Genomic DNA, 20,652 nt, shown 5'->3' with positions numbered 1-20,652 from the left:
ACTACCCCGTTCCTGCCTTCTCCCCATACCCCCTGACTCCGCTATCCTTAAGAGCTCTATCTAGCTCTCTCTTGAATGCATTCAGAGAATTGGCCTCCACTGCCTTCTGAGGCAGAGAATTCCACAGATTCACAGAGTATTGCCTTCTGATGAAAATTTAGTAAGACTGGCATCCACTCGTTGAATTTTAAATTTGGAATCAGGAAACTGGAGGATTATTTTCTCTATCTCTGCTGTCATCTATTAGAAACATAGAAAATAGGTGCAGGAGGAGGTCATTCGGCCCTTCGAGCCATTCATAATAATAATAATAATAATAATATAATAATAATAATAATAATAATAATAATAATAATAATAATAATAATAATAATAATAATAATATTATAATAATAATAATAATAATAATAATAATAATAATATAATAATAATAATAATAATAATATTCATTTATTGTCATTGCAACGAGTACAACGAAATTAAAAAATAGCCAATCCTGACGGTGCGTACAAACATATATGCAATAAATGCAAAAACAAATAAATACAATTATATTAAGTACAAAGATTTTTTAACGGTGTTGCCTAGTGCAGAAGGTAGTGTTCAGTTCTCGTATGGCCCTGGAGTAAAAACTGTTCTTAAGTCTGTTTGTTCGGGATTTGATCGACCTGAAACGTCGACCAGAGGGCAGATGAACAAACAGACGGTGGCCGGGGTGGGATGGATCTTTTATTATTTTGCCTGCTCTACTGAGGCAGCGTAGGCTGAACAGGTGCTCCAGGGAGGGCAGTGAGCAGCCGATGATCTTCTGGGCCGTTGTGATGACCCTCTGAAGGGCCTTCCTGTCCTTTTCTGAGCAGCTGGCATACCATGTGGTTATACAGTATGCCAGCACACTCTCGATGGAGCAGCGATAGAAGGACATCATGAGCTTCTCCTGCAGGTTGGTTTTCCTGAGGATCCTCAGGAAGTGGAGTCTCTGCTGTGCCTTCTTTACTGTGGTGATGGTGTTGGTAGACCAGGTAAGATCCTCTGCGATGTGCGTACCCAGGAACCTGAAAGCGGGTACCCTTTCCACACAGACCCCATTGATGTAGAGTGGGTCGTATTCTACACTGGTTTTCCTGAAGTCAATTATAAGTTCCTTTGTTTTAGAGGAGTTCAGGACAAGATTGTTCACTGAACACCATGCTGCCAGCCTTTGGATTTCATCCCTATAGGCTGTCTCATCTCCTCCTGAGATGAGTCCAACCACAGTCGTGTCATCCGCGAACTTGATGATGGTGTTGGTGGGATGGGTGGGGGCGCAGTCGTGAGTGTAGAGGGAGTAAAGGATGGGGCTCAACACACAGCCCTGTGGTGAGCCGGTGCTCAGTGTAATGGTGGAGGAGAGGTGAGGGCCTATTTTGACGGTCTGGGGGCGGTTGGTCAGGAAGTCCTTGATCCATTGGCAGATGGTTTGGGAAAATCCAAGGTCAGAAAGTTTGGTGACCAGTCTGCTCGGGATGACCGTGTTAAAGGCAGAGCTGAAGTCGAGGAAGAGCATCCTCACATAGCTCCCCTGGTGTTCAAGGTGGGTCAGTGCAGTGTGAAGAGCAGTGTCGATGGCATCCCCTGTAGACCTATTTGCTCTGTAGGCAAACTGGTATGGGTCGAAGGTGGGTGGGAGGCTGGCTTTGATGTGCTGCAGGACCAGTCACTCGAAGCACTTTGTGATGACTGGTGTGAGTGCTACCGGGCGGTAGTCGTTAAGGCCGCTGATGACAGACTTTTTCGGCAGTGGGATGATTGTGGCGGACTTCAGGCAGGGAGGGATCATTGTGATCATGGCTGATCGTCCCCAATCAATACCCCGTGCCTGCCTTCTCCCCATATCCCTTGATTCCACTAGCCCCTAGAGCTCTATCTAACTCTCTCTTAAATTCATCCAGTGATTTGGCCTCCACTGCCCTCTGTGGCAGAGAATTCCACAAATTCACAACTCTCTGGGTGAAAAAGTTTTTCCTTACCTCAGTTTTAAATGGCCTCCCCTTTATTCTAAGACTGTGGCCCCTGGTCTGGACTCGCCCAACATTATCATCATATCATATCATATATATACAGCGCGGAAACAGGCCTTTACGGCCCACCAAATCCGCGCCGCCCAGCGATCCCCGCACATTAACACTATCCTACACCCACTAGGGACAATTTTTACATTTACCCAGCCAATTACCTGTACGTCTTTGGGAACATTTTTCCTGCATCTCGCTTACCCAGTCCTTTTATAATTTTATATGTTTCTACAAGACCCCCTCTCATCCTTCTAAACTCCAGTGAACACAAGATTGTAGAAGACTGGGATGGATGCGGGCTATTGGGTCCAGTAGACTTTACATCTAGTCCCTTTAATTTCTAAAGCACTTTGTCTATTGTGGTTTTACATTAAGTTCCCCACTGACATTTACGAAGAACAATTGCCTGAAGCTTATGTGAACCACCGTAGGTATCAGAGGCAAAAAACACCTCCTTTCCCTCTTAACGAAATTCTAACGCTGCTTAAATTCCTGACAACAGCGCACAATAGGGTTGCCAACTGTCCCATGTTAGCTGGGACATTTTTGGGCTAAATTGGTTTGTCCCATACGGGACCACCCTTGTCCCATATTAGGCCCCAACATTGTTGGCCCCGACACTGTAGGTCCCGGCAGTTTAGGTCCCGACACTCCAGGTTTCCACCGTAGGTAGACACAAGATGCTGGAGTAACTCAACGGGTCAGGCAGCATCTCTGGAGAAAAGGAATAGGTGATGTTTCGGGTCAGAAGTTTGGTTCTTAGTTTTAAGGTGAGGGGGGAAATATTTAATAGAAACCTGAGGGATAACGTTTTCATGCAAAGGGCGGTAGGTGTACAGAACGAGCTGCCGGAGGAGGTAGTTGAGGCAGGTACTATCGCAACGTTTAAGAAACATTTAGACAGATACATGCATAAGACAGGTTTAGAGGGAAATGGGCCAAATGTAGGCAGGTGGGATGGGATGGGATATGTTGTGTAGATGGGATATGTTGTGTAGATGGGATATGTTGGCCGGTGTGGGCAAGTTGGGCAGAAGTGCATGTCTCCACACTGTATCACTCTATGACTCTATTGGAAAAGTGGGATTAGGTTGGGGAGCTGTGTTTCCACTGGTTAGGCTTTCAACATGATGGGCTAAATGGTCTCCTTTGTCATAAACTTTCTGTGATGTAAAGCTCCCCTGGATAATAACTTTGTTATTCACAAGTCTTTGCCACTCTCAATTTTTCCCCTTGTGTGCCTTTTCCACTTTTCTCTGCAGGCTAAAACTTGTTTCATTTTTAAAAACCTTTCTACTTCAAATTGAAAGGTCATCAACCTGAAACCTCAGCAGTTTCTCCAAAAATGTTGCCCATCCTGAGTCTTTTCAGCATTTTATGTTTTTTGTTCCTGCAAGTTAATCACTTTGACTAAATAAGATAAATGCATTGGCCTTAAGGCGGCACGGTGGCACAGCGGTAGAGTTGCTGCCTCACAGCGCCAGAGACCCGGGTTTGATCCTAACTACGGGTGCTGTCTGTGTGGAGTTTGTATGTTCTCCCTGTGACCATGTGGGTTTTCTCTGGATGCTTCGAATTCCTCCCACACGCCAAAGATGTGAAGGTTTGAAGGTTAAATGTCTTGGTATAATTGTAGATTGTCCCGAGTGTGCGTAGGATAGTGTTAATGCGCGGGGATCGCTGGTCGGTGCGGACTCAGTGGGCCGAAGGGCCTGTTTCCGTGCTACATCTGTAAACTAAACTAAACATTGAGTCGGCTGAGACGTGTGTCTAATCGATATCGTGATTTCTGCAACCGTCTTCTTAAAGCAAAGTGTCTCGAGCTGGAAGCTGTAACCGAACGTACAACTGTTAGCACTTGCCAAGTTTTGAAAGTGCAGAAAACATGTTTTTAACACATCCTGCCTGTTTCACATGTGACCAGCTTTCAGCTGTGTGGGATCCACCATTCTGGAAACGGGCCACATTTGCGTGGGTCTCATTCATTGTGAGCGGAATCTGCACCACTTCGCTTTCCTGCTTTCACAAGACCTTTTCTGTCCGTCGCTAAGGCCATCTAAGTGTAAGATAGGCACAAAACAGCTGGAGTCACTCAGCGGGTCAAACGGCATCACTGGAGAAATGGAGTAGGTGACGTCTCGGGTCGAGACCCTTCCTCAGACAGCTCCACCTCTACCTAAATGTCGTTTGTTCGTCATTAGCCGCTCGACCTGGCTACCAGGTGAGCTAATTGTCTTCACAGTGCCAGTTGACGTGAATAATAATATATATATATTTTTAAAATCTTGCGCGGATCTCCATAAGGATGTTGTTTATGGGGAAAATAAGCACCGATCTAAAGAGGTATCGAGGGAGAATAGCACAACAATTCTGATCCAGATAGCTTTGAATAGTGAGTAACCATTTATTCTGTCACAGACGGATGCTTTCTTTTCGAGCTGTTTCATATAATTGTACATTGCTGAGCGGAATTTCTCTGTAATTATAGACTAGATTCAGAACCAGCCGTTGCTCTGTATTGAGATTCAAATGTGGTTTCATGTGACTTGATAATAAAACTGTACTCGTGAATCTTACCCCCCCCCCACCTACCCCCCCACCCCCCTCCCGCTTTGAAAATGGCAACTTCTTGGCCATCGTAGCTGGCAGCAGCTTTGCCAGGAACACTTTCGGTTCAAGGCTGTTTGTGAAACCTTATTCTTGGCAGCTTCCAATAGAAAGTGCATTTACTTATTTACACTCTGATGACTTCAAGGGTCCTGGCAGTTTAGTTTAGTTTAGAACTACAGCGCGGAAACAGGCACCGAATCCGTGCCGCCCAACGGTCCCTGCACACCAGCATTGGCCTGCACACACTCGGGCCAACTTACAATATTACTGAAACCAATTAACCCACAAACCTGTACATCTCTGGAGTGCGGGAGGAAACCGGAGCACCCGGGTCCATGGGAACTTTTAAGGAGGGATTTTAGAAAGGAGATGAGGAGGAATTTCTTTAGTCAGAGGGTGGTGAATCTGTGGAATTCATTGCCTCAGAAGGCTGTGGAGGCCAAGTCAGTGGATATTTTTAAGGCACAGATAAATAGATTCTGATCAGTACAGGTGTCAGGGGTTTATGGGGAGAAGGCAGGAGAGTGGGTTTGAGAGGGAAAGATAGATCGGCCATGATTGAATGGCAGAGTAGACTTGATGGGTCGAATGAACCCAGTCAGAGAGTTGTGAATCTGTGGAATTCTCTGCTTCAGAAGGCAGTGGAGGCCAATTCTCTGAATGCATTCAAGGGAGAGCTAGATAGAGCTCTTAAAGATAGTGGAGTCAGGGGGTATGGGGAGAAGGCAGGAACGGGGTACTGATTGAGAATGATCAGCCATGATCACATTGAATGGCGGTGCTGGCTCGAAGGGCCGAATGGCCTCCTCCTGCACCTATTGTCTATTATCTATAATGTGGGGAGGTGGGGTCTCGTGGACAGTGCCTTCTGCGAGTGTGGGGACCCAACACACAGACAGTGGAGCACATAGTCGCCAGTCGCCCCAAATACCGGCCACGGAATGGTGAACGAGGTCTGACTGACCTGGACGATGGCACGTTGGCCTGGCTCACCTCAACGGAGCTGCAGGTCGAAAAGACATACGACAGAAGAAGAAGAACTAATGTTGCTCCTACAACTTCTGAACACGGGGAGAAGGTACAAACTCCGTTCCGACAGCACCCGTAGCCAGGATCAAACTCGGGTCTCCAGCCACCCTTGAAAGAATTGCGAAGTGCCTCGAGTTGCAAAGTACCTGCAAAATGTTCGTGCTTTTTCAGAACAGATTTTAGAATCTGAGGTAAACACAAAATGCAGGAGTAGCTCAGCCAAACCACATCTGCAGTTTGTTTATTCCATTAGAATCTGAGGTTATTGTTTTTATTGTCCAAGAGCACAAAATACCCTGTTTAATGTGACAAGTCTGCTGAATTACGAGCAGAGACAAAGAACTGCTGATGCCGGTTTATACGAAAGGACACAAATGTGCTGGATTAAATCAGCGGGTCAGGCAGCATCTCCGGAGAAGATGGAATGATGACGATTTTCGTCGGGAAAGGAAGGTACCGACCTGAAATGTTACCTGTCCATGTTCTCCAGAGATGTGCAGAAAGGAACAGCAGATGCTGGTTAATACCGAGGATAACTGAGGATGTGGGCGGTCACGGTGGCGCAGCGGTAGAATGGCTGCCATCACACCGAATGATGCGCCGGAGACCCGGGTTCGATCCCGACTCCGGGTGCTGTCTGTAAGGAGTTTGTACGTTCTCGTGGGTTTTCTCCGAGATCTTCGGTTTCCTCCCACACTCCAAAGACGTACAGGTATGTAGGTTAATTGGCTAGGTAAATGTAAAAATTGTCCCTAGTGGGTGTAGGATAGTGTTAGTGTGCGGGGATCGCTGGTCGGCGCGGACCCGGTGGGCCGAAAGGGCCTGTTTCCGCGCTGTATGTCTAAACTAAACTAAACATAAACGCCAGCTCGGTGAGCCAGGCAGCATTTCTGAAGAAAAAGGATAGGTGACGTTTCGGGTCGGGACCTTTCTTCAGACTTCTCCAGAGCTGCTGGCTGACGCGCTGACTTATTTCTGCACTTTATGTCCTTCTGCCGAATTACTACTTCTGCTTACCGCCTTATGCAATCATAAGACTACTTCCTGAGTAGCGTGTTGTCAGCATTTCTGGCACAATCATATGCTGAATGTGTATTGAAGCTGGTAAACAAAGGCTTTTGGTTGTAGAGAGAATCTGAAGGTGGCAGAAATTAGGAATTGCCGGCAGAGTTGGGGGCGGGCACGGTGGCGCAGCGGTAGAGTTGCTGCCTTACCGCGCCAGAGACCCGGGTTAAATCCTGACTACGGTTGCTGTCTGTACGGTGTTTGTACCTTCTCCCCGTGACAATAGACAATAGGTGCAGGAGGAGGCCATTCGGCCCTTCGAGCCAGCACCGCCATTCAATGTGATCATGGCTGATCATTCTCAATCAGTATAAGAAGATAACTGCAGATGCTGGTACAAATCGAAGGTTTTTATTCACAAAATGCTGGAGTAACTCATTTTGTGAGTAGGTCAGGCAGCATCTCGGGAGAGAAGGAATGGGTGACGTTTCGGGTTGAGACCCTTCCTCAGACTGAAGAATCAGTACTTCTCAATCAGTACCCTGTTCCTCCCCATACCCCATACCCCCTGACTCCGCTATCCTTAAGATCTCTATCTAGCTCTCTCTTGAATAGACCTGCATGGGGTTTTCTCCGTGAGCTACGGTTTCCCCCACACTCAAAGACGTACAAGTTTGAAGGTTAATTGGCTTCGGTGAAAATTGTAAATTGTCCCTAGCGTGTGGGATAGTGCTAGTGCACGGAGATCGCTGGTCGGCGCGGTCTCGGAGGGCCGAAGGGCCTGTTTCTGCACTCTATCTCTACACTAAACCAAGTTACCTGATTGCCAGCAATGTGCACTCTTCACCCTACACCTTCCCTTTTGCCCTTGACCTGATGGTGTTTATGTCTAGTATTATCTGACCCGATTGGATAGCGTGCAAAACAAAGCTCTCCACTGTATCCTGTTATATGTGGCAATAATAAACCGAAAGCAAATCATAGTTTATAGGCGGTCACGGTGGCGCAGCGGTAGAGCTGCTGCCTTACAGCAAATGCAGAGTCGGAGATCAGGGTTTGATCCCGGGTGCTGTCTGCACGGAGTTTGTACGTTCTCCCGTGACCTGCGTGGGTTTTCTCCGAGATCTTCGTTTTAAACCCACCCGTGTAGATAGTAATTCAGGATTGCTGTCTAGTTGTGGTAGGATGGTTCAGTTCCCCCCCCTTAATTATTAATCCCCCCCCCCTTTAATCAGTCTCAAGGACGGTCCCGACCTGAAACGCTGCCTTCCATTCCCTCCACAGATACGGCCCGACCCGCAACATTCCTCCATCACTTTGTCTTTTGCTCGGGATTCCTGCACGTGCAGTTCCTTGTGTCTTCAAAAGAAACAAAGAGTTGGGCTTCTTATTTCATTGCTCTCTCTGCATTTAATTGATTCAATAGTCAGAGCAAATTCAAGATCATTAATATAGGGGGGAAAACACAAATTGATGTCTGTTTTCCAAGAAATACACGTGAGACCTTCAGTTCAGTTTAGCTTATTGTCACGTGTAAAGGTACAGTGAAAAGTTTTGTTTGCGTGCTAACCAGTCAGCGGAAAGACAATGCATGATTACATTCGAGCCGTCCAGAGTTGGGGTTGGAGGTGTGAGGAAGGATGATGTGTGTAAATGCAACCAATGGGCCATGTGATCTTTACATTCAATGTTCATAACATTCCTACAGCTCCCAACAGTGAATTGATGGCTGTTAATAGGTTAAGAAACAGCCTCATGCATGCAGATATCAAGACCTGTTATGTTGTCAAGCTGGAAAGGGCGCTGGTGGTTTGCCAGGACTCGAGGGTCTGAGCTACAGGGAGTGGTTGAGCAGGCTGGGTCTCTATTCCTTGGAGCGCAGGAGGATGAGGAGTGATCTTAGCGAGGTGTACAAAATCATGAGAGGAATAGATCGGGTAGACGCACAGAGTCTCTTGCCCAAAGTAGGGGAATCGAGAACCAGAGGACATAGGTTTAAGGTGAGGGGGAAAGATTTAATAGGAACCTGAGGGGTGACGTTTTCACACAAGGGGTGGTGGGTGTATGGAACGAGCTGCCGGAGGAGGTAGTTGAATCAGGCACTATCGCGACATTTAAGAAACATTTAGACAGGTACATGAATAGGACAGGTTTAGAGTGATATGGGCCAGACGCGGGCTGGTGGGACTAGTATAGATGGGACAATAGACAATAGGTGCAGGAGCAGGTCATTCGGCCCTTCGAGCCAGCACCGCCATTCAACGTGATCATGGCTGATCATGGCTGACAAGTTGGTCGGTGTGGGCAAGTTGGGCCGAAGGGCCTGTTTCCACGTTGTATCGCTCTGTGACTCTCTATCTCAAACTCGAACAAAACCAGTGCCAGGCCCCGACACAAAAACACAGTCAGTTTTAACGTTCAATGATAGCAATGGTAATTGAAAGCAGCTTTGTGCATTTGATCACAGGGAATTTAGGTCAGATGAAAGGGATATTTGCGTTCCTTGCTGGGAAGGATGTGCAGGTCAGTGGGATATTTAATTGAGACAGTTGTAATGCTGCCACTGAAATCATGTACACATGCAATTGATGTGTAAGGCATTCAGAGTAGGAACATTTGCTTATTCTATTACTCTTTTCCGTTTAGTTTAGTTTGGGGATGCAGTGTAGAAACAGGCCCTTCGGCCCACCGGGCCGACGTCGACCAGCGATCCTGCACATTACCACTATCCTACACACACTCGGGACAGTTTACATTTATACCAAGCCAATTGACCTACAAAAACATGTGCGTCTTTGGAGTGTGGGAGGAAACTGAAGATCTCGGAGAAAACCCACGCGGTCACGGGGTGAACGTACAAACTCCGTACAGATGGCACCCGCAGCCGGGATCGAACCCGGGGTTCCGGCGCTGCAAGCGCTGCGCTGTAAGGCAGCAACTACCACTGTGCTTTTCCCTGCTGTCTTGTAATCAAATAGGTCTTTATCCATTTTAGCCCAACAGGCACAGTGGTATCATCAGCAGTAGAGTCATCACAGTGGCACAGCGGCAGAGTTGCTGCCTTACAGCGCTTGCAGCGCCTTCCTGAACTACAGCTAAAACGGTACACGATAGCGCGACAATTTTAGGCCCACCTTACTCACCGTCGTCCCTTTGGTGCTAATGGAAGAAGATTCATTGAAATCGGTGTTATATTTTTAAAGTTATTCACATTTTAAAGTTTAAATTTATCTCGTGGGGATGGAGTGGGGGGGAGGGGGAGGGGAGCGAGGGAGGGAAGGAGAGGAGGGGAGGGGAGGGGAGGAGAGGAGAGGAGAGGAGAGGAGAGGAGAGGAGAGGAGAGGAGAGGAGAGGAGAGGAGAGGAGAGGAGAGGAGAGGAGAGGAGAGGAGAGGAGAGGAGAGGAGAGGAGAGGAGAGGAGAGGAGAGGGTGCTGCACCAATAGAGGAGAGGAGAGGGTGCTGCACCAATGCAGGAGAGGTTTGGGCCCAACGGGTCCACTTGGTCTATAAGAAACGAAATTTGTAAAGTGAAACACTCTGTAGTTGTAGCAGAGACTGAGACACATGGGAGCAGGTTGAAAAAACAAAGGCAAGGAAAGCTGTGGGAGCAGGCTCGTGCGTGCGTGCGTTCGTGCGTGCACAACTGATCCGCCCCGCGTGAAGTCGCGTTTTGCCCATTCCGGCCTGTGACCCAAAACGCGTTTGACACTCCTGCGCTAATATATTGATAATGTACTGCAACTCTTTGTGGTTGAAATCTGAAAGCTTTTGAGTCATTTAAGAAATGTGGAGATCGCAATAGTTACAGAAAATCAACTTTCGCAACTTCATTTCACTGATAGTGAAACTTAGACAATGAGCCCATGTTTATGGTGACATATTTAACCCCCTCACCTAACCTTTTCAGCAGGTAGGCCAACTTGTGGGTGTTTCTTTGTTTCGACGTGTTGTCATTAGAAATTTCACATGCAGCTGATTTTGCAATTCGCATGCAGAGGTTTTCGGGTGACTCTGCAATTGTGGGCTGCATCAGTGAGGGGCGGGAAGCTTGAATGCAGAGGTGCAGTCAACCACTTTGTTGAGTGGTGTGGGCTGAATCGCCTGCAGCTCAACACCGACAAGACTAAGGAGTCAGTGGTGGACAAGAGGAGGAGAGGAACACCCATGTCTCCATCAAGTGGTGTGGATGTGCAGTTTACCAAGGAGAACAAGCACCTTGGAGTTTACCTGGGCATTAAACTGGACTGGTCCAGGAATGCTGAGGCCCTGCACAAGAAGGGACAGAGCCGGCTGTACTTTCTGAGGAGGCTCCGCTCCTTCAACATCTGCAGTAAGATGCTGCAGGTGTTCTATCAATCAATGGTGGCCAGTGTCATCTTATACACTGTCGTGTGCTGGGGTAGCAGGGCGAAGACCTGTCGTGTGCGGGGGTAGCGGGGCGGAGACCTGTCGTGTGCGGGGGTAGCAGGGCGAAGACCTGTCGTGTGCGGGGGTAGCAGGGCGGAGACCTGTCGTGTGCGGGGGTAGCAGGGCGAAGACCTGTCGTGTGCGGGGGTAGCGGGGCGGAGACCGCGGACGCCAACAGAATCAACAAGCTCATTAGGAAGGAGGGTCTAGACCCGAAACGTGAGTCTGAAGAAGGGTCTCGACCTGAAGCGTCACCCATTCCTTCTCTCCGTAGATGCTGCCTGTCCCAATAGACAATAGACAATAGACAATAGGTGCAGGAGTAGGCCATTCAGCCCTTCGAGCCAGCACCGCCATTCAATGCAATCATGGCTGATCACTCAATCAGTACCCCGTTCCTGCCTTCTCCCCATACCCCCTCACTCCGCTATCCTTAAGAGCTCTATCCAGCTCTCTCTTGAAAGCATCCAACGAACTGGCCTCCACTGCCTTCTGAGGCAGAGAATTCCACACCTTCACCACTCTCTGACTGAGTCCCGCTGAGTTCCTCCAGCATTTTGTGTCTAAGCTCATCCGTAAGGCTGGCTCCGTCCTGGGGGTGGAGTTGGATTCATGGGAGGTGGTCTTGGAGGGGAGGATGCTCCTCAAACTGCAGAGCATCCTGGACAATGCAGCCCACCCCCTCCATGACACACTGGTCAGCCTGAGGAGCACCTTCAGCAACAGACTGGTCCCACCAAGATACAGCACAGTACGCCACAGGAGATCCTTCTTCCCTGTGGCTATCAAACTGTACAACCCCTCCCCCTACTGTCGTGGGGTAGACTGACTCCCCGATAGAGGGAATGTCATGAATAACATTTAGTGCAAGATAAAGCCAGTAAAGTCCGATCAAAGATAGTCCGAGGGTCTTCAATGAGGTAGATAGTAGTTCAGCACTGCTCTCTGGTTGTGGTAGGATGGTTCAGTTGCCTGATAACAGCTGGGAAGAAACTGTCCCTGAATCTGGAGGTGTGCGTTTTCACGCTTCTGTACCTTTTGCTCGATGGGATGGGAGAGGGGAGAAGAGGGAGTGGCCGGGGTGCGACTCGTCCTTGATTATAACTCAACAGATTTTACAAATAATTTGCTTTTTAAGTAATCTTACAGAAAGGAATAGACAGGATAAATGCACAGAATTTTTAGCCAGAGGAAGTGAATCAAAAAGCGGAGGACATGGGTTTAAGGTGAAGGGGGAGGATTTAATGGGAACTTGAGGGGCAACCTTTTATACGCAAAAGTTGGAGGGCGTATGGAACAAACTGCTGAAGGAGGTAGTTGAGGCAGGTGCTATTGCAGTGTTCAAAAAACATTTGGACAAGTACATGGATAGGATAGGTTTCGAGGAATATGGGCCAAATGCAGGCAGGTGGGACTCGTGTAGATGGGGTGCGTTGGTCGATGGGGCAAGTTGGGCCGACTATGTGACACTATGACTAAAATCCTGAGGTAATTGAGTTATCATCTCCTTGAAGGAATACTAAGGAACCTTCTTGATTAGTAAGGATGTCAAATGTTACGGGGAGAAGACAGGAGAAAGTGGTTGAGAGGGGAAAATATGTCAGCCCTGATTGAATGGCGGAGTAGATGAGCTGAACGGCATAATTCTGCTCATATGTCTTATGGTCTTATAGTATCTTAGACTTGGGTGGTGGAAACACGGAACTGCAGATGCTGGGTTACACAAAAGTTCAACTCGGCGAGTCAGGCAGCATCTCGGCAGAATCTTGGACGGACGGCACGGTGGCGCAGCGGTAGAGTTGCTGCCTTACAGCGAATGCAGCGGCGGAGACCCGGGTTCCATCCCGACTACGGGCGCCGTCTGTACGGAGTTTGTACGTTCTCCCCGTGACCCGCGTGGGTTTTCTCCGACATCTTCGGTTTCCTCCCACACTCCAAAGACGTACAGGTTTGAAGGTTAATTGGCTTGGTAAATGTAAAAATTGTCCCTAGTGGGTATTGGATAGTGTTAATGTGCGGGGATCGCTGGTTGGCGTGGACCCGGTGGGCCGAAAGGGCCTGTTTCCGGGCTGTATCTCTAAACTAAACATGGATAGGTTTTGGATCTGAACCCTTCTTCAGACTAGTCAAACTTGGGTTGCCGAGTTTTGATTCCTTTCTCGCATTGGAGTTGGGCCTTTGGGGTGTTGGCTTTCCTGTCGGTGCAGCCTTGCACGGCATTGGTTTCATCTGACGTTGGAGAACGTTGTGGCAGGCACTTTTGTCAAGAGTCAAGAGTGTGTTATTGTGTAGGAAGGAACTGCAGAAGCTGGTTTAAACCGAAGATAGACACAAAATGCTGGAGTAACTCAGCGGGTCAGGCGGCATCTCTGACGAGAAGGAATGGGTGACGTTTCAGGTCGAGACCCTTCATCAGACATCAGCCCACAATATGATATGTCCCAGATAGAACAATGAATTCGTACTTGCAGCAGCACAACAGATATGTAAACATAGTGCGCTGTAAACAATATAGTAAATGAGAAAAGAAAAGTTCAGCATGTATATATACACATATGCACACACATATAAACACAGATATATATATATATATATATATATATATATATATACATACACACATACATACACACACACACACACACACACACACACATATATATATATATATATACACGCACACATACGTACACATAAAAAACAAACAATAAAAGTGCAATAATAACAATAATAGTCTATGCAGTTCAGAGCTTATTTGAGGTTGTAAGTTCAATAGCCTGGTGGCTATAGGGAAGAAACGTCCTTATTATTCCTTATTATTTTCCACTAGCATTTGCAGTTTTTAAATCAACTGTGCTATTATTTTGCCATTGATTAGTAAAGAAGTACATTTGAATTTTGAGTGGAGTTCAGCTAAGAGTTTATCATGATTAAAATCCATTCATTGCCACTTACAACCTTTTAATGCTTTAGGAATGTTCCTACGCGGAGAATGTACTTGTGGTTGCTTGTTAGCTGATTATAAAATGATTGGGTTGTTGTTCTTTGGCACCAGTACAGTGGTGGCAACATTTAGATAGGTTTTTAATGCAAACCTTGTTTGGCGCAGTGGTAGAGTTGCTCCCTTACAGCGCCAGAGATCCGGGTTCGATCCTGACTACGGGTACTGTCTGTACAGAGTATGTACGTTTTCCCAGTGACCGTGTGGGTTTTCTCCGGGTGCTCTGGTTTCCTCCCACACTCTAAAGATGTGCAGGTTTGTAGGTTAATTTGTTTTCGGTAAAAATTGTAACTTGTCTCTGATGTGTGTAGGACAGTGCTAGTGTTTAGGAAGGAACTGTAGATGCTGGTTTATACCGAAGATAGACACAAATAGCCCCGGGTCAGGCAGCATCTCTGAAGAAAAGGAATAGGTAACATTTCGAGTCGAGACCCTTCTTTAGCCTGAAAGTCGGGGGAGAGGAAACGGAGAGATATGAAAAGGTACATAGAACAAATGAATATAGGATATGCAGTCTGAAATATGCAAAATGAAAGATATTGATCATTAATTTGTCGTGTGCACTTTTACATATCTCTCGGTTCCCTCTCCCCTGATTCTCAGTCTGAAGAAGGGTCTCGACCCGAAACGCCACATATTTCTTTTCTCCGGAGATGCTGCCTGATCCGCTCTGTGTCTATCTTTAGTGACCGGTGGGCCGAAGGGCCTGTTTCCGTGCTGTGTCTCGGAGCTAAACTAAACCTGCTGTTCACTCGTGACTCGGTCATGAGATGAATTGGTTCACGGACGATATAATTGCCTCAGGTTGCCATGGCGATTACCATGATCATGCTGCCTGCAGTCTCTCGTAAACTTATGAAGGATGTTTGAAAATACCACCAATCAACCCTATTGACAGAAGACCCACTGAAAGGATGTTTGAGTCAAAAAATTTAAATGACCTGCTCTCCATCTGAATGCATGCATGGGCTTCCTCCCTTTGGTAACATAGTAACTAGTCCTTGGTGTGTGGGACCGTGTTAGTGTGTGGGGTGATCGCTGGTCTGCGCGGGCTCGGTGGGCCGAAGGGCCAGTTTCCCGCGCTGTGTCTCCAAATTGAACTGATCTGGCAAGGAGGACATGTTTCCTTCAGGATTGGTGTTGTCGTGAGTGCAGTGAACGTGTACAACGCACTACACAGGGGCAGTGGAACAGATTGTGAGAGCCTTTGAGAGCCCGGTGGGTTCCCCCGGTGATGAAGTTTGATGTCTGTTTATCCGCGGCTCCGGTCACATGGGTCGAGAGCTCTTGTTTAACAAGTGAGTCGCAAGCCCGACTACCAGCGATCGGCAAATGCCAAACCAGTTGCATGACCTCCGTCAGTGATTAACGTGTTCGTGCAATATGTAACACGCTATGTATAGAGCAACAGAGGGCTTGGATGCTTTAGGTTTGAGGGGGGTGGGGGTGGAGTGGAGGTAGTGGGACATTCTTAATGACACATTGAATCAGTGAGCGAACTTCAGCCTGTTTATATGTAGTCACCAGAACCCTTGAGAATTTTTATAAGCTGGGTGGAAGCACACGGCAGCCAAATGTTTTTGTACGGATCTGTACACTCAGCATACTAATACGTCCCCGTGTCAACAGTGAAGCATTGCCAGTTCTCTCGCGCTGCTTCACCAGCAGGTGCAGTCATTCAGCTTTCTATTTTCTACCAGACCAACGTCCGTTTACCACTCCGTAACGTTTAGTTGACAAACTTTGCACCGTGCGGTTAGTGTAAGCTGCTGATGGAACTTCGGTGACTTCTGCGGCGAGAAGGAACCAGTCTGAAGAAGTCTCGAGCCGAAACGGGCAGCACGGTGGCGCAGCGGTAGAGTTGCTGCCTTACAGCGAATGCTGCGCCGGAGACTCAGGTTCGATCCTGACGACGGGCGCCGTCTGCACGGAGTTTGCACGCTCTCCCCGTGACCTGCGTGGGTTTTCTCCGACATCTTCGGTTTCCTCCCACACTCCAAAGACGTGCAGGTTTGTAGGTTAATTGGCTGGGCAAATGTAAAAATTATCCCTAGTGGGTATAGGATAGTGTTAGTGTGCGGGGATCGCTGGGCGGCGCGGACCCGGTGGGCCGAAAGGGCCTGTTTCTGCGCTGTATCTCTAAAAAAATCTTTTAAAAATCTAGAAACCTCACCCATTCCTCACCCACTCCGGAGATGCATGCTCGCCCAACTGAGTTGCCCCAGCTTTTCGTGTCTGTCCTCGGTTTAAACCGGCATCTGCGGTCACTTCCCACACAAAGTAAAATGTGGTGCAGGACGGAGCTCAGCGACACGTTCTTCTAGTTTAGCTCAGGAGACCCACGAGAGGAAGAAGACCACGAGCCGGTCATAGAGTGCCGCAAGCAGGGCTGGAAGGCAAGGCGTATGCCCATCGAGGTCAGCTGTAGGGGTTTTGCAGGGCAATCGCTGTAACAAGGCCTTGAGTGCACTGGGCATCGCCGGAATGGAGAGGAGATGAACCATCAAGAACACCCATTAGAGGCAGCTGAGAAAGCCTGGAGATGGCTCTGGATCAGGAGAGGAGGTCCATGGGGAGGAATGGGTGCCACCTGAACACAGGTCGTGGTTGGGTGGCAGTGTAAACTGTGAAGAGGATGTTAGGAGGTTGCAGGGTGACCTGGACAGGATGAGTGAGTGGGCAGATGCGTGGCAGATGCAGTATAATATAGATAAATGTGAGGTTATCCACTTTGGTGGCAGAAACAATGAGGCAGATTATTATCCCAATGGAGTAGGTTAGGTAAGGGGGAGGTGCAGCGAGACCTGGGTGTCCTTGTACCCCAGTCACTGAAAGTTGGCGTGCAGATACAGCAGGCAGTGAAGAAAGCTAATGGAATGTTGGCCTTCATAACAAGAGGATTTCAGTATAGGAGTAAAGAGGTTCTTCTGCAGTTGTATAGGGCCCTGATAAGACCACATCTGGAGTATTGTGTACAGTTCTAGTCTCCTAATTCGAGGAAGGACATCCTTGTAATTGAGGCAGTGCAGCGTAGGTTCACGAGATTGATCCCTGGGATGGCGGGACTGACATATGAGGAAAGATTGAAAAGACTAGGCTTGTATTCACTGGAGTCCAGAACCAGGGGCCACAACCTTAGAATAAAGGGGAGGCCATTTAAAACTGAGGTGAGAAAAATCTTTTTCACCCAGAGAGTTGTGAATTTGTGGAATTCTCTGCCACAGAGGGCAGTGGAAGCCAAATCACTGGATGGATTTAAGAGAGAGTTAGATAGAGCTCTGGGGGCTAGTGGAATCAAGGGATATGGGGAGAAGGCAGGCACGGGTTATTGATTGGGGACGATCAGCCATGATCACAATGAATGGCAGTGCTGTCTCGAAGGGCCGAATGGCCTCCTCCTGCACCTATTTTCTATGTTTTTATGTTTCTAAGGTGATGGGGAAAAGATTTGGTAGGAACCTGAGGGGCAGCTTTTTCACACAAAGGGTGTTTGGAACAAGCTGCCAGAGGAGGTATTTGAGGCAGGGACTATCACAATGTTTAAGAAACATTTGGAAGAATACGTGGATCGGACAGGTTTCGAGGGATATGGCCCAAATGCAGGCAGGTGGGATTAGTATAGCTGGGAAATGTGCTGTGTGCAGTTTTGGTCTCCAAATTTGAGGAAGGATATTCTTGCTATTGAGGGCGTGCAGCGTAGGTTTACTAGGTTAATTCCCGGAATGGCGGGACTGTCCTATGTTGAAAGACTGGAGCGACTAGGTTTGTATACACTGGAATTTAGAAGGATGAGAGGGGATCTTATCGAAACGTATAAGATTATTAAGGGGTTGGACATGTTAGAGGCAGGAAACATGTTCCCAATGTTGGGGGAGTCCAGAACCAGGGGCCACAGTTTAAGAATAAGGGGTAGGCCATTTAGAACAGAGATGAGGAAAAACTTTTTTAGTCAGAGAGTTGTGAATCTATGGAATTCTCTGCCTCAGAAGGCAGTGGAGGCCAAGTCTCTGAATGCTTTCAAGAGAGAGCTAGATAGAGCTCTTAAGGATAGCGGAGTCAGGGGGTATGGGAGAAGGCAGGAACGGGGTACTGATTGAAAATGATCAGCCATGATCACATTGAATGGTGGTGCTGGCTCGAAGGGCCGAATGGCCTCCTCCTGCACCTATTGTCTATTGTCTATTGTCTAAATGTTGGCCGGTGTGGCCAAGTTGGGTTAAAGGACCTGTTTCCTCATTCTATGACTCTAATTGCTTTTGTAGATCCAAGAAACTGCAGACAAAATATGTAGGAAGGAACTGCAGATGTTAGTTTGTACCAAAGATAGATGCAGAATGCTGGTGTAACTCAGCGGGTCGGGCAGCATCTCTGGAGAGAAAGAATAGGTGGCATTTCGGTTAGGAACTCTAGTTTAGACTGAAAATAGAGTAAACTGGGAATAGGAAGGGAGTTAAAATGTTTGGCAACCGGGAAATCGCGTAGGCTCAGGCAGACTGAGGGAACTACAGATGCTAGTTTAATTTTAAAAAAAGACAAAGTCCTGGAGTAACTCAGCGGGTCAGGCAGCATCTCTGGACAACATGGACAGGTGACGTTTCACAGAGTGCTGGAGTAACTCAGCGGGTCAGGCAGCATCTCTGGAGAACATGGATAGATGACGTTTCACAGAGTGCTGGAGTAACTCAGCGGGTCAGGCAGCATCTCTGGAGAACATAGATAGGTGACGTTTCAGGTCAGGACCCTTCAGCCTTGCATTGGTTTGATGTGGTACTAGCACAGTTCTGAGCATACTTGTTAAAATGTAATGGCAACAGCTCTTTGACGATGTTGCATACCTTCGGGTAGTCACAGCACCATTTCCAAGTTTGCAGACGCAATGAGACTCTGAAAAAGCAATTAACAGTCAGAAGTTTAGTTTAGTTAGTTTAATTTAGTTTATTGTCACGTGTACCGAGGTAGAGTGAAAAGCTTTGATTGCGTGCTGACCAGTTAGTGGAAAGACAATACATGATTACAATTGAGCCATTCACATATGTGATAAGGGAATAACATTTAGTGCAAGGCAAAGCCGGTAAAGTCCGATCAAAGATAGTCCGAGGGTCACCAATGCGGTCGACAGTAGTTCAGCACTGCTCTCTGGTTGTGGTAGGATGGTCCAGTTGCCTGATAACAGCTGGGAAAAAACTGTCCCTGAATCTGGAGGTGTGCGTTTTCACACTTCGGTACCTTTTACCCGATGGGAGATGGGAGAAGAGTAAGTGGCCAGGGTGCGACTGGTCCTTGATGATGCTGCTGGCCTTGCCAAGGCACGTGCGGTGTAGATGGAGTCAATGGAAGGGAGGTTGGTTTGTGTGATGGTCTGGGCTGCATCCACAATTCACTGCAATTTCTTGCGGTCTTGGATGGCGCTGTTCCCAAACCGTGCTGTGATGCGTCCTGATCGGGATCTGTGAGAACAGAGGGCAGGATGAATTGGCATCTTGTAATATTCTGATTTTAGTTCTGAAAGATTGAAGCTTTTGATTAACGGCGAGGTTTACAATGTCAAAGTTTCCTTGCCTTTGTTCCAGATGTTTTTGCATGTGTTCCATCGCTAGCACTGGGAAAGCCAAGTTGAACTGACACCAAGTTTCACATTTGCCAGGTTGGCTGGTGTATTATATGCAAGGCCCTCTCATTAACTGCTCCCAGTGCAGTGCAGTCCGAAGTAGTTTTGTCAATCTCTTAACTTCTGACAACAGAGCGATGTGCCAAGCAAAATACTGCAGCTCACTTTTTTAATTGTCTCTGCAGCAATTCACACTTTCGTGGTCAGTTTAGTTTAGAGATACAGCTATATCCAGAACAAGGGGCCACAGTTTAAGAATAAGGGGTAGGCCATTTAGAACTGAGATGAGGAAAACCTTTTCAGAGAGTTGTGAATCTGTGGAATTTTCTGCCTCAGAAGGCAGTGGAGGCCAATTCTCCGAATGCATTCAAGAGAGAGCTAGATAGAGCTCTTAAGGATAGCGGAGTCAGGGGGTATGGGGAGAAGGCAGGAACGGGGTACTGATTGAGAATGATCAGCCATGATCACATTGAATGGCGGTGCTGGCTCGAAGGGCCGAATGGCCTCCTGCACCTATTGTCTATTGTCTATTCCTCTCATGATTTTGTACACATTTATTATTGTAGTGTTTGACTACCTTTTGAAATTTCTTTGCTGGCCTATTATGCCAGAATCTCATCTAATCTAGGCATTTATCTGTACAGTAAAATTCCCATTGCTCTGGGTTTCAACACGCTCGTTGGAAGGCGTGTGTGCCTATTGGCTTGTACTGAAAGTTATATTACTTAACTTAGCTTACCGAGGATGTTGCCAGGACTCAATGGTCTGAGTTATAAGGAGAGCTTGAACAGGCTTGGGTAAACGCCAGAGTCTCTTATCCAGAGTTGGGCAATGGAGAACCAGAGGACACAGGTTTAGGGCGAGAGGGGGAAAAGATTTAATAGGATCCCGCGTGTAGCCTTTTCGCACATATGGGTGGTGGGTGTATGGAACGAGT

At 47.5% G+C, this 20,652-nt stretch overlaps 1 protein-coding gene across 9 annotated transcripts in view; it reads left to right on the top strand.

Moving 5' to 3' along the window:
• The window catches only part of atxn1a (ataxin 1a), a 229,654-nt gene that overhangs the window by 183,299 nt on the left and 25,703 nt on the right, over positions 1–20,652 (top strand). Inside the window, exon 1 of one of the 9 annotated variants that reach the window (XM_078414521.1) lies at positions 4,088–4,275. The exons of the other annotated variants lie outside the window; for them this stretch is intronic. The gene's annotated coding sequence lies outside the window, so the exon portion shown is untranslated. Of the gene's footprint in view, positions 1–4,087; positions 4,276–20,652 lie in introns of those variants that run through there. 9 annotated transcript variants of the gene reach the window in all.

The sequence above is a fragment of the Rhinoraja longicauda genome, chromosome 2, assembly GCF_053455715.1.
Source record: "Rhinoraja longicauda isolate Sanriku21f chromosome 2, sRhiLon1.1, whole genome shotgun sequence".
Taxonomy (NCBI): domain Eukaryota; kingdom Metazoa; phylum Chordata; class Chondrichthyes; order Rajiformes; family Arhynchobatidae; genus Rhinoraja; species Rhinoraja longicauda.
This window is presented reverse-complemented; position numbering and strand designations above follow the sequence as displayed.